General features: G+C 52.8%; 1 long non-coding RNA gene across 1 annotated transcript; it reads right to left on the reverse strand.

Moving 5' to 3' along the window:
* Nucleotides 1–425: 425 nt before the first annotated feature.
* On the reverse strand, nt 426–2,143 carry LOC116969658. Its single transcript, XR_004410883.1, has 4 exons — nt 2,094–2,143; nt 1,768–1,938; nt 1,276–1,441; nt 426–1,101 (listed from the first exon to the last, which is right to left on the reverse strand). It is a non-coding gene; the product is annotated as an uncharacterized LOC116969658 (long non-coding RNA).
* Nucleotides 2,144–12,973: the final 10,830 nt, after the last annotated feature.

Genomic DNA, 12,973 nt, shown 5'->3' on the forward strand with positions numbered 1-12,973 from the left:
AGGCAGGGTGCAGGAGCGGGGGCAGGGTGGGAGCAGGAGAGGGGGGGGGATGGGGAGGAGGAAGGGGAGGGGGGGAATAGGAGGGGTGGATGCAGGAGCGGGGGCAGGATGGGAGCAGGAGAGGGAGTGGGATGGGGAGAAGGTGGGGGGGGGTACGAGGCAGGGTGCAGGAGCGGGAGCAGGGTGGAGGCGACTGATGGTTGATCAGGAAAAGGAAGAAGAAGGGGAGAATACGGGAGGGTAAACTGATAGAGAAAGGGGCGGAGAAAGGTGTGGGAGTGGAGGGGGAGAATGGAGTGAATAAAGAGTCGATACAGGTGGGAAGGTCACCTATTTCTGCTCAAATCATCAACAATCCAACAGGAAATCTGGAATTGGCAAATGTTTGTTGATTTCAGCAAATATTAGCAACGTAGACATGAAGAAACTTTACAAGTATTAAACTATAATAAACCATTTACGTTTCATTTAGTAAAGCAGTAGCAGACATTGCTGTGTGAATGAACAGTTTGAACAATGAATGAATGAATAAGTTTGTTGGCCAAGTATTCACATACAAGGAATTTGCCTTGGTGCTCCGCCCGCAAGTGACAACATGAACAGCAGCAAGGAGCAGTACAACGTGGCAGGCAGGCAGGCAGCCACGGCAGCGTGTGCGCCGGTAGGTAGGTAGGTAGGTAGGCAGCATCAAGCAGCGTGCTGTTGCTGTTGTCACCATTAATCCACAGCAGGAGCGGGGGCCACTGATGATAAAGTCACATCTGGGATCCTGCAGATCCAGCTGTAATTCCCCCGTCCCCCACTGGTGGCAGCACCGGCCTGGTAGCATCAGCAGCTCCACGTACCCGGGTCACGTGGCAGCGGGCAGGGTCGCCTCTGACGTCACCGCCCGGCCGGCCCGGGAAACGTCGGGGTTTAAAGGGGATGATGGGCGGCCGTTTAAAGGGGAGGGGCAGGGAATCGGCCAACAATATTCCAGTCCCCAGGGCGGTGACGTTTACACCCAGAGATGTTCACACGACCACACTCAGTCCGCGTCTAGTTCCCTGCAGACTCTTTAGCTGGTTCTGTCCGTCTGCACTGAACTTATTCTCTCCCAGCCTGAAACATGTGGAGGAATAAAGAGGAAATAAACAGATGAAACAACAGTGTCAATAACAGGGACGGGTTCATATTTCAACAACACTTACAGAACAAAATCACAGGAGAAAGAAGCCCGCGGATGGATGGATCCCCTGATATTTGATCACATTAAACATTAACACAAACACTCACCAGATCTGCTCTAGTCTCGGGAGGGTCAGTATGAGGCGGCGGAGAGCGGGGACACATCGGTCTGTGAGGGAGTTGTATCTCAGGTACAGCATCGTCAGTGAGGGCTTTGTACTGAGAGCAGAGGCGAGATCCTCAGCTTCAGAATCCGTGACCGCTATAGTCCAGCCTGGAGATGAGAGAGAGTGAGGGTGAGGGACACAGAGAGACAGGAGACGGTGCAAATCCCCAGTGTTTATCAGTGACACAATTACTGATCATATTAATGTTCAGTGTCATAGATACATAGAAAATAGGTGCAGGAGGAGGCCATTCGGCCCTTCGAGCCAGCACATATATTCACTGTGATCATGGCTGATCGTCCCCAATCAATAACACGTGCCAGCCTTCACCCTGCATCCCTTGATTCCACTCGCCCCTAGAGCTCTATCTAACTCAGATAGAGTGAAGACACCCAGTGAGTGTAAACACAATCTCTCACAGTCTGGGACTTACCACAGTGTCTGTATTTTACAGTGCGGGTTCCTCAGAGCTGCTGACACCGGTTTCACTCCAGAATCTCCCAGTTCATTCCCACTCAGGTACAGCCCCGTCACCGTATGGTTTGTACTGAGAGCGGAGACGAGATCCTCGGCTCCAGAATCTGTGAGACCGACATCCATCAGCCTGGAGATGAGAGAGAGTGAGGGTGAGGGACACAGAGAGACAGGAGACGGTGCAAATCCCCAGTGTTTATCAGTGACACAATTACTGATCATATTAATGTTCAGTGTCAGACACCCAGTGAGTGTAAACACAATCTCTCACAGTCTGGGACTTACCCCAGTGTCTGTATTTTACAGTCCGGGTTCCTCAGAGCCGCAGACACCAGTTTCACTCCGGAATCTCCCAGGTTGTTGTCTCCCAGTCTAAACACAAACAGACAGAGTAAGAAACAAACCGATACAAACCCGGGGCTGAGATAGATAACTTCTCCCAAACGGATATTTGTGGAAGCATCTCAGCACATTATTGAATACATCTCTGTGGTTGCGGTGTTTGGAGACTTTCACCATTTATTCTCATTGCCCGACCGACGACCGAGAAATGTGGTCACCAGTGGTTGGCTCCGCCCCCCCCCCTCCCCCAGGTCACCAGTAGTTGACTCTGGCCCCCCGTCCCCCAGGCCACCAGTGGTCGACCCCTTCCCCCCTCCCCCAGGTCACCAGTGGTCGACCCCTTCCCCCCCTCCCCCAGGTCACCAGTGGTCGACCCCTTCCCCCCCTCCCCCCTGCAGAAAACGGCTGCAACACGCGTGACCCGGGGGAGGGGGGCGGAGTCAACCACTGGTGACCTGGGGGAGGGGGGCAAGGTGTCGACCATTGGTGACCTGGGGGAGGGGGGCAAGGTGTCGACCACTGGTGACCCGGGGGAAGGGGGGCGGAGTCAACCACTAGTGACCTGGGGGACGGAGTCAACCACTGGTGACCTGGGGGAGGGGTGGGGACGGAGGAGGTTAAAATAGGAGGGGTTCCCCCGTGCACAGTGACGGCTGCTCGGCCCCATAGAAGGGGTGCTGTACTTAGTAACAAAATAGTGAAACAATTTTACAGTTCAGTGTTAGCGACAAATGGACAGTTACCTCAAGCGCTGACACTTGTGCAGAATCGGTCCCAGCCGCTGGAGACCTTCACACTGAAAGCGGTAGCCCCATAGATAGGTATTTGATTGTATCACAGAGCCTGATGGCATGAGACAGGACCACACAGTCAATCGGGGTCAGTCCCAGTCCTCTGAATGAAAGTGTTTCCACAGATTCCAGTGTCTGCTGAGCCAGTGCAGGATTCTGAGACTCAAACAGGTAGTGCAGCGTGTTCAGGAGGCTCCGTTTATCAGCTTCACTCTTTGTGTTTCCAGTCCGGCGTTTAACCTCCCCCTTCACCCAGTCTCTCACTCGCCAGATTGTTTGATGAGGGAATTTACCCAGAAACTCCTCCAGGATCCAAGCTGCCCGTGGGGAGGAGAGACCAGCGACAAAACGGAGAAATACTTCAAATCGCCCAGCTGTCGTGCTGTCGGCTTCAATGAGGAGTGTCGTGATATCCCCGCGATCTACAGTCAGGAATTGTGCGAGTGCGGCTACAAACTCTTGGATGGTGAGGTGCGGAAAGGTGTACACCACGCTCCGGGCTGAATCCTCTCTCTCCAAAAGTTCCATCAGGAACCCGGACAGGAACTGGGAAGGCTGCAGATTGTATTTGATCAAATCTCCATCTGTGAACACAATGTTCTTCTCAGCCACTCCAGTGAAGGCCATCTGACCAAGCCTCAGTAACACCTCACGCGGGCTCTCAATCTCACGGCCGTGGTTTTTCAGGATGTTGTAAATAAAGTAGCAATATAGTTGTGTGATGGTCTTGGGAACTCGCTGCGGGTCCCGGTGTGTTTGTGTGAAGAAGGGGCCCAGTGTCAGGCCGAGGATCCAGCAGTAGGAGGGGTTGTAGCTCATGGTGTACAGGATCTCGTTCTCCTTCACATGTTTGAAAACAGCTGCTGCCACCGTCTGATCTTCACAATACCTGGTGAAATATTCCTTCCGTTCCTCACTAACAAATCCCAAGATTTCAGCCCAGACACTGATCTCTGCCTTTTCCAGTAAATGTAACGCAGTGGGGCGGGTGGTGACTAGCACTGAACACCCTGGGAGCAGCTTGTGCTGGATTAAACTGTACACAATGTCAGACACTTCACACCACCACTCGGGATCTGGGCACTGGTGCTGAGGTTCTGTGTCTCTCCGACTGTCAGCAAAATCGATTCTGCCCTTGAATTAATCCAAACCATCAAATATAAACAGCAATCCCTCTGGGTTCTTCCAGACCTCCCGCAGCATATTCCCAAAGTAAGGATACTGATCCAGAATCAGTTCCCTCAGGTTAACTCTTTCTTTAATCATGTTCAAATCCCGGAATTTGAAACTGAAGACAAACTGGAATTGTTGGAATATTTTCCCTGTGGCCCAGTCATGAACAATCTTTTGCACCATTGTTGTTTTTCCGATCCCCGCGACTCCGGCCACTGATGCTGAACTCCGCGCGACTCCGGACACTGATGCTGAACTCCCAGATCGGGATTTATTCTGGGTAAAACTGCTGTGGAACAATTGATCTGTCCTGATTTTTTCCAGTTCTCCCCGGAGACATTTCTCTTGCCATTCCTCATGGTCCCGGCCTCTTGCCAGCAGCTCATGTTCCACCAGTGTCCGATCTCGAACAGTGGAGATGATTGTGAGCTCAGCGTATCGATCAGCAGGAAATTATTAAACTTCTCGTTCATCAGGATGGTGTTCACACTCAGTGTTTCAGTCTGTGCTCGCAGAATCTCCTTGTGTTTCTGTTGAACATCTTGCATGGGAACATGCAGATAATGGACACAATGTTAGGTGGCTCAACTCAAACTCAACATTCATGATTACAAGAATGAGTTCAATGCCCTTCAATGCAATTGACGGATTTCTGGTTACATACGCGCGAAATGACAGCGAGTCACGGCTGAGAAAATCACCAGCGAAGCAGATTGTGATATTAACTGCACTGTGAAAGAACAGTTCACTGGTCCCTCCATGCCCTATAGTAGATTCTCCCATGACAAACACACTGTTTCTTCTGGGTTTGAACACAGACTTTGAAGAACTCAGTGTTGATCTGCTGGGCACAGACAGGGTAAAGGGCATTGGGTGTTCTGTCGGGAGAGGGGGAGAGGGGGGAGGGGAGGGGGGAGAGGGAGAGAGAGAGAGAGAGGGAGAGGGAGAGGGAGGAAGGAGGAGGTAGAGGGAGAGGGAGGAGGGAGGAGGGAGGAGGGAGGAGGGAGGAGGAGGAGGGAGGAGGGAGGAGGGAGGAGGGAGGAGGGAGAGGGAGAGGGAGAGGGAGAGGGAGAGGAGAGGGAGAGGGAGAGGGAGAGGGAGAGGGAGAGGAGAGGGAGAGGGAGAGGGAGAGGGAGAGGAGAGGAGAGGGAGAGGGAGAGGGAGAGGGAGAGGGAGAGGGAGAGGGAGAGGAGAGGGAGAGGGAGAGGGAGAGGGAGAGGGAGAGGGAGAGGGAGAGGGAGAGGGAGAGGGAGAGGGAGAGGGAGAGGGAGAGGGAGAGGGAGAGGGAGAGGGAGAGGGAGAGGGAGAGGGAGAGGGAGAGGGAGAGGGAGAGGGAGAGGGAGAGGGAGAGGGAGAGGGAGAGGGAGAGGGAGAGGGAGAGGGAGAGGGAGAGGGAGAGGGAGAGGGAGAGGGAGAGGGAGAGGGAGAGGGAGAGGGAGAGGGAGAGGGAGAGGGAGAGGGAGATCATCAGTTGAGTGGGGAGGATTGTCGGGTGGACAGTGAAGACCAGGGAAACATTGTCCAGGAGCAGGGGAGTGAGAGACAGATCACATTCATTCAGGTTTACGTTCACTGTGGTGGAGGGAACCTCGTGATTCAAGACCATAGACATTGTGGACTTTCAGGAATGTTCTAAGAATCTACATATTTTCAAAATGCCACGACCCTACCAAGAGTGTGTGGGGTTACACAGTGTGTCAGGGCCCATCCAGGAGCGTGTGGGTTACACAGTGTGTCAGGGCCCATCCAGGAGTGTGTGGGTTACACAGTGTGTCAGGGCCTTACCAAGAGTGTGTGGGGATACACAGTGTGTCAGGGCCCATCCAGGAGTGTGTGGGTTACACAGTGTGTCAGGGCTCTATCCAGGAGTGTGTGGGGTTACACAGTGTGTCAGGGCCCATCCAGGAGTGTGTGGGGTTAAACAGTGTGTCAGGACCCATCCAGGAGTGTGTGGGGTTACACAGTGTGTCAGGGCCCATCCAGGAGTGTGTGGGGTTACACAGTGTGTCAGGACTCTATCCAGGAGTGTGTGGGGTTACACAGTGTGTCAGGACTCTATCCAGGAGTGTGTGGGGTTACACAGTGTGTCAGGGCCCATCCAGGAGTGTGTGGGGTTACACAGTGTGTCAGGGCCCATCCAGGAGTGTGTGGGTTACACAGTGTGTCAGGGACCCATACAGGAGTGTGTGGGGTTACACAGTGTGTCAGGACTCTATCCAGGAGTGTGTGGGGTTACACAGTGTGTCAGGGCTCTATCCAGGAGTGTGTGGGGTTACACAGTGTGTCAGGGCCCATCCAGGAGTGTGTGGGGTTAAACAGTGTGTCAGGACCCATCCAGGAGTGTGTGGGGTTACACAGTGTGTCAGGGCCCATCCAGGAGTGTGTGGGGTTACACCGTGTGTCAGGACTCTATCCAGGAGTGTGTGGGGTTACACAGTGTGTCAGGACTCTATCCAGGAGTGTGTGGGGTTACACAGTGTGTCAGGGCCCATCCAGGAGTGTGTGGGGTTACACAGTGTGTCAGGACTCTTCCCAGGAGTGTGTGGGGTTACACAGTGTGTCAGGGCCCATCCAGGAGTGTGTGGGGTTACACAGTTTGTCAGGGCCCATCTAGGAGTGTGTGGGGTTACACAGTGTGTCAGGGCCCATTCAGGAGTGTGTGGGGTTACACAGTTTGTCAGGGCCCGTCTAGGAGTGTGTGGGGTTACACAGTGTGTCAGGGACCCATCCAGGAGTGTGTGGGGTTACACAGTGTGTCAGGACTCTGCCAGGTGTGTGTGAGGCATTACTGCATACACAGTCTCCCCGGGAAAGTACTGGATTTCACAGATCTGATACACTGCAAAGCCTTGTACAATTAACACCTGGAGAAGCTGAAATAATGCAGTGTAATGGTTCTAGTGTACGTCAGAGATCAATTGATCTGTGGACAACTATCTGCCTCTTTGGTTATCCTTGTTTTACCTGGCACTAAACATTATTCCCTTATCATGTATCTTTACAGTGTAAATGGCTCGATTATAATAACGTATTGTCTTTCTGCTGACTAGGCAGAATGCAAATAAAGCTTCTTGCTGTACTTCGGTTCAAGTGACAATACACTAAACGAAGCTAAATTAAACCAGAATTATAATTAATTAATTAGCTAGATTAAAACTGACGAAGGAGCAATCCATAGTGAATTCCCATGTCTGTCCCAATAATTCAACCTTTGATCTTCTGATTTCCAATTCTGCAAAGCTCTGAACATACAGTTTCAGTATGACATCAATTCTAACGTAATTGGTGTGAACTGTACATTTCAACACTCACCTTCCATATGAGAGGGTAATTCAGTTAAACCTCCGATGATGTTCATGTATTCTTCGGAATCAGGACCTGTTCAAATCAACGAGCATTCATTAAACCAGACGAATAACATTGTTAACTCCAGTGTTTCAATGTGATATTCAGTTCAGTGTGTTGATTTACCGTACCGTGCTCCTGGATTTCTTTCAGTATTTTGTTCAGCTTCGGCAATTCGTTCTGCATTTTCACAAAGGATTCCCACATCACCCGCCGGGCAAGGTTACCCTTCTCCATCACCAGACTGAGGAAGAGTGTGGAACTGTCTCTGCGGTTTCCCTTTACCATGAGCTCAGCGACACTCTGTGAAAAACAACAATGAATATATGGAGAAGTGAATGAGACAATGCTGTTCAGTGATGGGATATTCTGGAAGTTTTGAGCATGGTGACAGGCATTGGTCTGCCTCTTCATACACCCATGACACTGTGCTGACAAACTATGTACTCCCAGAGTCCTGACAGTGCGAAACTCGCACAAAGAAAGCACATCAGCGCCTCTACTTCCTGAGAATATTACGGAGAGTCGGTATGTCAAGGAGGACCTTCTCTAACTTCTACAGGTGCGCAGTAGGGAGCATGCTGACTTGTTGCATCGTGGCTTGATTCGGAAACTTGAGCGCCCTGGAGAGGAAAAGTAGTAAACACTGCCCAGTCCATCATCGGCTCTGACCTCCCGTCCATCGAGGGGATCTATCGCAGTCGCTGCCTCAAAAAGGCTGGCAGTATCATCAAAGACCCACGCCATCCGGGACACTCACTCATCTCCCCACTAACTTGAGCTAGCAGGCCGGACTGTTTATCGAGCAGACCGAACAGCTGAGTCCGGTAAGGATAAAGGCGGTGGTGTGTGCATATATGTGTGTAACTCATGATGCACCACCACTGACATTGTTGAGACTTTTTGCTCCCCGGACTTGGAGTTTATCACAGTGAAATGCAGACCGTTTTATCTGTCAAGGGAGATTACAGTGGTGTTCCTCACTGCTGTTTACATACCACCGCAAGCTAACGCTAAGCTAGCACTGGCTAGTCTGCATGATGCTATCCACCAGCTGAAAAATAACCACCCTGACGGCGTGTTTTTAATAGCAGGAGACTTCAATCACGCCAAGCTGAAAACTGTAATGCCAACATTTCACCAGTTTATTGATTTTCCGACCAGAGGAAACAATATCTTGGACCAGGTCTACTACAACATTGCCAAGGGCTACAAAGCGTCCCCCTGCCCCCATTTTGGCCGATCCGATCACATCAGTCTGTACTTAACACCTGCATACAGACCCCTCATTGCAAGGACAAAGCCAACAGTTCGCACCATCATGGTCTGGCCAGAAGGAGCCATGGACAGGCTACAGAACTGCTTTGAGTACACTGATTGGGACATCTTTAAACAGGGTGCCACTCACAACAACCACGCAGACCTCAACACCTACACCTCATCAGTATTGGATTACATCACCTTCTGTATGAACAGTGTCACCACACAGAGGACAATACTGACACTCCCCAACCATAAGCCACGGATGAATGGCGCTGTAACTGGTCTGCTGAAGGCCCGGGATGCAGCTTTCCACTCAGGTGATGCAGAGGCCTACAAAACAGCAAGGTCCAGTCTGAGGAAGGGCATCAGGGAAGCAAAGCACCGCTACACGAAGCGTATTGAGGAACATTTTAACAGCTCAGACTCTCGACGCGTGTGGCAGGGCATCAGAACCATCACCGGCTACAACAGCTCCACGCACGCACAAAGCTCATCCCTCCCTGACGACCTGAACTCTTTTTTTGCCAGGTTTGATTGCGCCGACAGCAGTGACAACATACGGGCACAGCAGGGACCCTCACCACCGGTGCTGACTCTGAGCCCCCACGACGTGAGACGGACCCTGCAGCACATCAACCCCAACAAGGCCACCGGACCTGACGGAGTACCAGGGCGGGTTCTGAAGCACTGCGCAGGGGAGCTGACTGCGGTGCTCACGGCCCTGTTTAACACCCCCCCTGCTGCAGGCCTCCATCCCCACGTGCCTCAAGACAGCCACAATCATCCCTGTGCCAAAACATCAGGTCCATCAACGACTATCGGCCAGTGGCGCTGACACCGGTGGTGATGAAGTGCTTCGAACGTCTGGTACTGGGACACTTGAAGAACAGCATCCCCCCCCTCCTTAGACCACCACCAATTTGCCTATAGGGCAAACAGGTCGACGGAGCACGCAGTGTCACTGGCCCTCCACTCCACCCTGACACACCTTGACCAGCGGGACAGTTATGTGCGGATGCTATTCATAGATTATAGCTCCGCCTTTAACACCATCCCCCCCCCCATAAACTAGTCACTAAACTGGACCACCTGGGCCTCAACACACACCTGAGCAGCTGGGTCCTGGACTTTCTCACCGGCCGACCACAGACTGTGCGCATGGGTGGCAGGTCTCCTCCAGCATCACCCTGAACATCGGTGCACCACAGGGCTGTGTGTTGAGCCCCTTCCTCTTCTCCCTCTACACACTCGACTGCAAACCCACCCACGAGGCCAACACCATATTAAAGTTTGCAGATGGCACCATCGTGGTAGGCAGGATCACGAGTAACAACGAGGCCGCCTACAGGACAGAGGTAGAGAACCTGGTGAGCTGGAGCCGTGAGAACAACCTGATCCTCAACGCAGCAAAAACAAAGGAGATGATCCTGGACTTCAGGAGGAGACCGAAGACCTTCGTCCATCAGCCCATCACCATTAACGGCGAGACAGTTGTAGATGTTCCTTTAACATAGTGACCTCACCACTACTAACCACTCCCTATATCACAAGTATAAATGTAACCTCCCCACCCCTTGATCCCTCTCTAGCTCGTCTGACGGACCACGTACAGCTAGTGCAGTATTGTTTGTGAGTTAATAATAATAAAAGCAGTAAAGACAACTGTGCGTTATTGAAACTCTTTACATGGTGTCACAATCGTGACTCTGCGCCTCCTGTTCTCCTGTTTTCCTGTTTTTTTTATTTGACCCAGTAACCTACCCTTCTCTACCTCTCGTGCTATGGCTACCTCGTGCCGCAAACCAGATCCTCTTGTCTTCGACTCGGACATTGCCCACCGTTGGGATGTCTTTAGACGCGACTTTCAGCACTACGTGACGGTTGCCCATCCCGCAGCCACCGCCGAGATGCGGGCGTCTCTCCTCCTCAACATAGCCGGCCCCGCTGCCCTGGAACGATCCGAGTCGTCTGTCTATGCTGCAGGTGAAGATGCGCGAGACCCGGTATGTCTTGTGGCTAAGTTCACCGCGATGTGCGACATCGCCACTAACTGTATTCTAGAACGGTATAAGATGTTCAATCGGCGTCAGATCATTGACGAGTCCGTTGATAACTACATCGCCGCGTTGCGACACATGGCCAGACGTTGTCGCCTGGACGCTCTCACACCAGACCAAGTGACCCGGGATATTCTTGTATATGGCCTTTTAGACTATAAGCTTAGGGCTGAACTTCTGCGGAAGCCCGACCTGTCCTTAGACGAGGCTCTACACGCCGCCCGCATGGCTGAGGCTGTTGCCTCGGCTTCGTCGCCTGCCGGTCATGACATTAACTTTGCCAGTGCTGCTGCCCGCCGGCGGAACACTGGCCCGCCACGGCAACAGGTCTCCCCTGCACCCGGCGTCGGCAGCCCACGGCGTTGCCCCAACTGCAACTTTTCCTCCCATCAGTTTAATGTGTGCCCAGCTTTGGGAAAGACATGTAACTTTTGCAGGAAATTAAACCATTTCTCTGCAGCTTGCCGCTCCAAGGGCAAGCCAGTACCCGCTCCACGGAGAATGTTAAACAACATTGCACAGGCTGATAGCGAGTTTGATTCCCAGCACCAGCCCGACGAACTCCCTTTGTCTGATACTAGTTCCTCCCAGGGGGAGGCAGGCATCTTTTCGCTCTTAGATGCACATGTCCTGATAGCAGACCTTTCGGTCAGAGTTACTGTTAATGGTTCGACCTTCACTGCGAAACTAGACACGGGGGCAGTTACAAATGTAATGTCAACAATGTCAATCTTTTCAAAAAAGATTAGAACCGATGAGAAAGTCACTATTGACAACTCCCGCCTACATGCTTACGGGGGAGAGCTTCTCGTTCCCGTGGGAAAGGCAACCCTGCACTGCAAGATCCTGCAGGCCTCTCGGCCCCTCACTTTTTATCTGCTAGACTCTGACAGCGTTACCTTGCTGGGTGCCCGGGCGTGTCAAGACCTCGGCCTGGTCTCCTTCCACCGTGACATCCACCTGGTGCGGACCCTCATGGGCCCCCTGCTGGAATACCCCGACCGTTTCGACGACAAGCTGGGCAAGCTGCCCAGCTGCTACAAGATTGTCGTCGACCCCGATGTTGAACCTGTGATCCGCCCGCCACACCGCGTCTCCTTCGCCATGAAGGACAAGGTGGAATCAACGCTGCGCGACATGGTCACCTGGGGCATCCTCAAAGAGATGAGCGATCCCACCCGGTGGGTCTCCACCATGGTCGTTGCCGCTAAAAAGGACAAAAGTGAAATTCGCATCTGTATCAACCCCAAGGACCTGAACCTGGCGATCAAACGACCGCACTACCCTATGCGAACTGTAGAGGACGTCGCTGCACAGGTCGGTCCAACCACTGTCTTTTCTGTCCTCGACGCCAAGAGCTCGTTCTGGCAGATACCGCTTGACGAGCGATCCTCCTACTTGACCACCTTCAGCACGCCTTTTGGACGTTTCCGTTTCCTCCGCATGCCATTCGGGATCAACTCTGCCAGCGAGGTGTTCCAGCGGACCATGGAGCAGCTGTTTGCCGGTCTGCCGTGTGCCATAATCGTGGACGACATCCTGGTCTACGGGAAGGACGTAGCCGAGCATGATCTCCACCTTCGCCTGGTCCTCGACCGGGCTCGTGATATAAACCTCAAGCTCAACCCCAAGAAGTGCCGTTTCCGTGTCCCGGAGGTCACGTACGTGGGGCACGTTTTCACCGCCTCCGGTCTGAAGCCCGACTCTCAGAAAACGACTGCCGTCTCCAGTATGTCTTCGCCCGCCGACGTGCCAAGCCTGCAGCGCTTCCTAGGCATGGTCAATTACCTGGGGAGGTTCATCCCCGACCTCAGCGAAATGAGCGCGCCTTTGAGGGAACTGACCAAGAAGGACGTCGCCTGGGTTTGGTTCCCGCACCATCAGTCTGCTTTCGAAGCCCTGAAGTCCCAGTTAGTCCGAGCACCTACTCTAAAATTTTTCGACCTGAAGCGCCCCATCGTCCTGACTTGCGATGCCTCGAAGTTCGGCCTCGGTGCCGCCTGCCTGCAGCTCTACGACAAGCTGCAGCTACCTGTCTCCTACGCTTCCCGCACCATGACCTCCGCTGAGCAGCGCTATGCTCAGATCGAGAAGGAGCTCCTTGCCGTGGTGTTTGCCTGCTCGAAGTTCAAGGATTACATCCTGGGCAACAACTTCGTTATCGAGACTGACCACCAGCCGCTGGTCACCATCC

Source organism: Amblyraja radiata, unplaced genomic scaffold (assembly GCF_010909765.2).
Source record: "Amblyraja radiata isolate CabotCenter1 unplaced genomic scaffold, sAmbRad1.1.pri S95, whole genome shotgun sequence".
In the NCBI taxonomy this organism is placed as follows: domain Eukaryota; kingdom Metazoa; phylum Chordata; class Chondrichthyes; order Rajiformes; family Rajidae; genus Amblyraja; species Amblyraja radiata.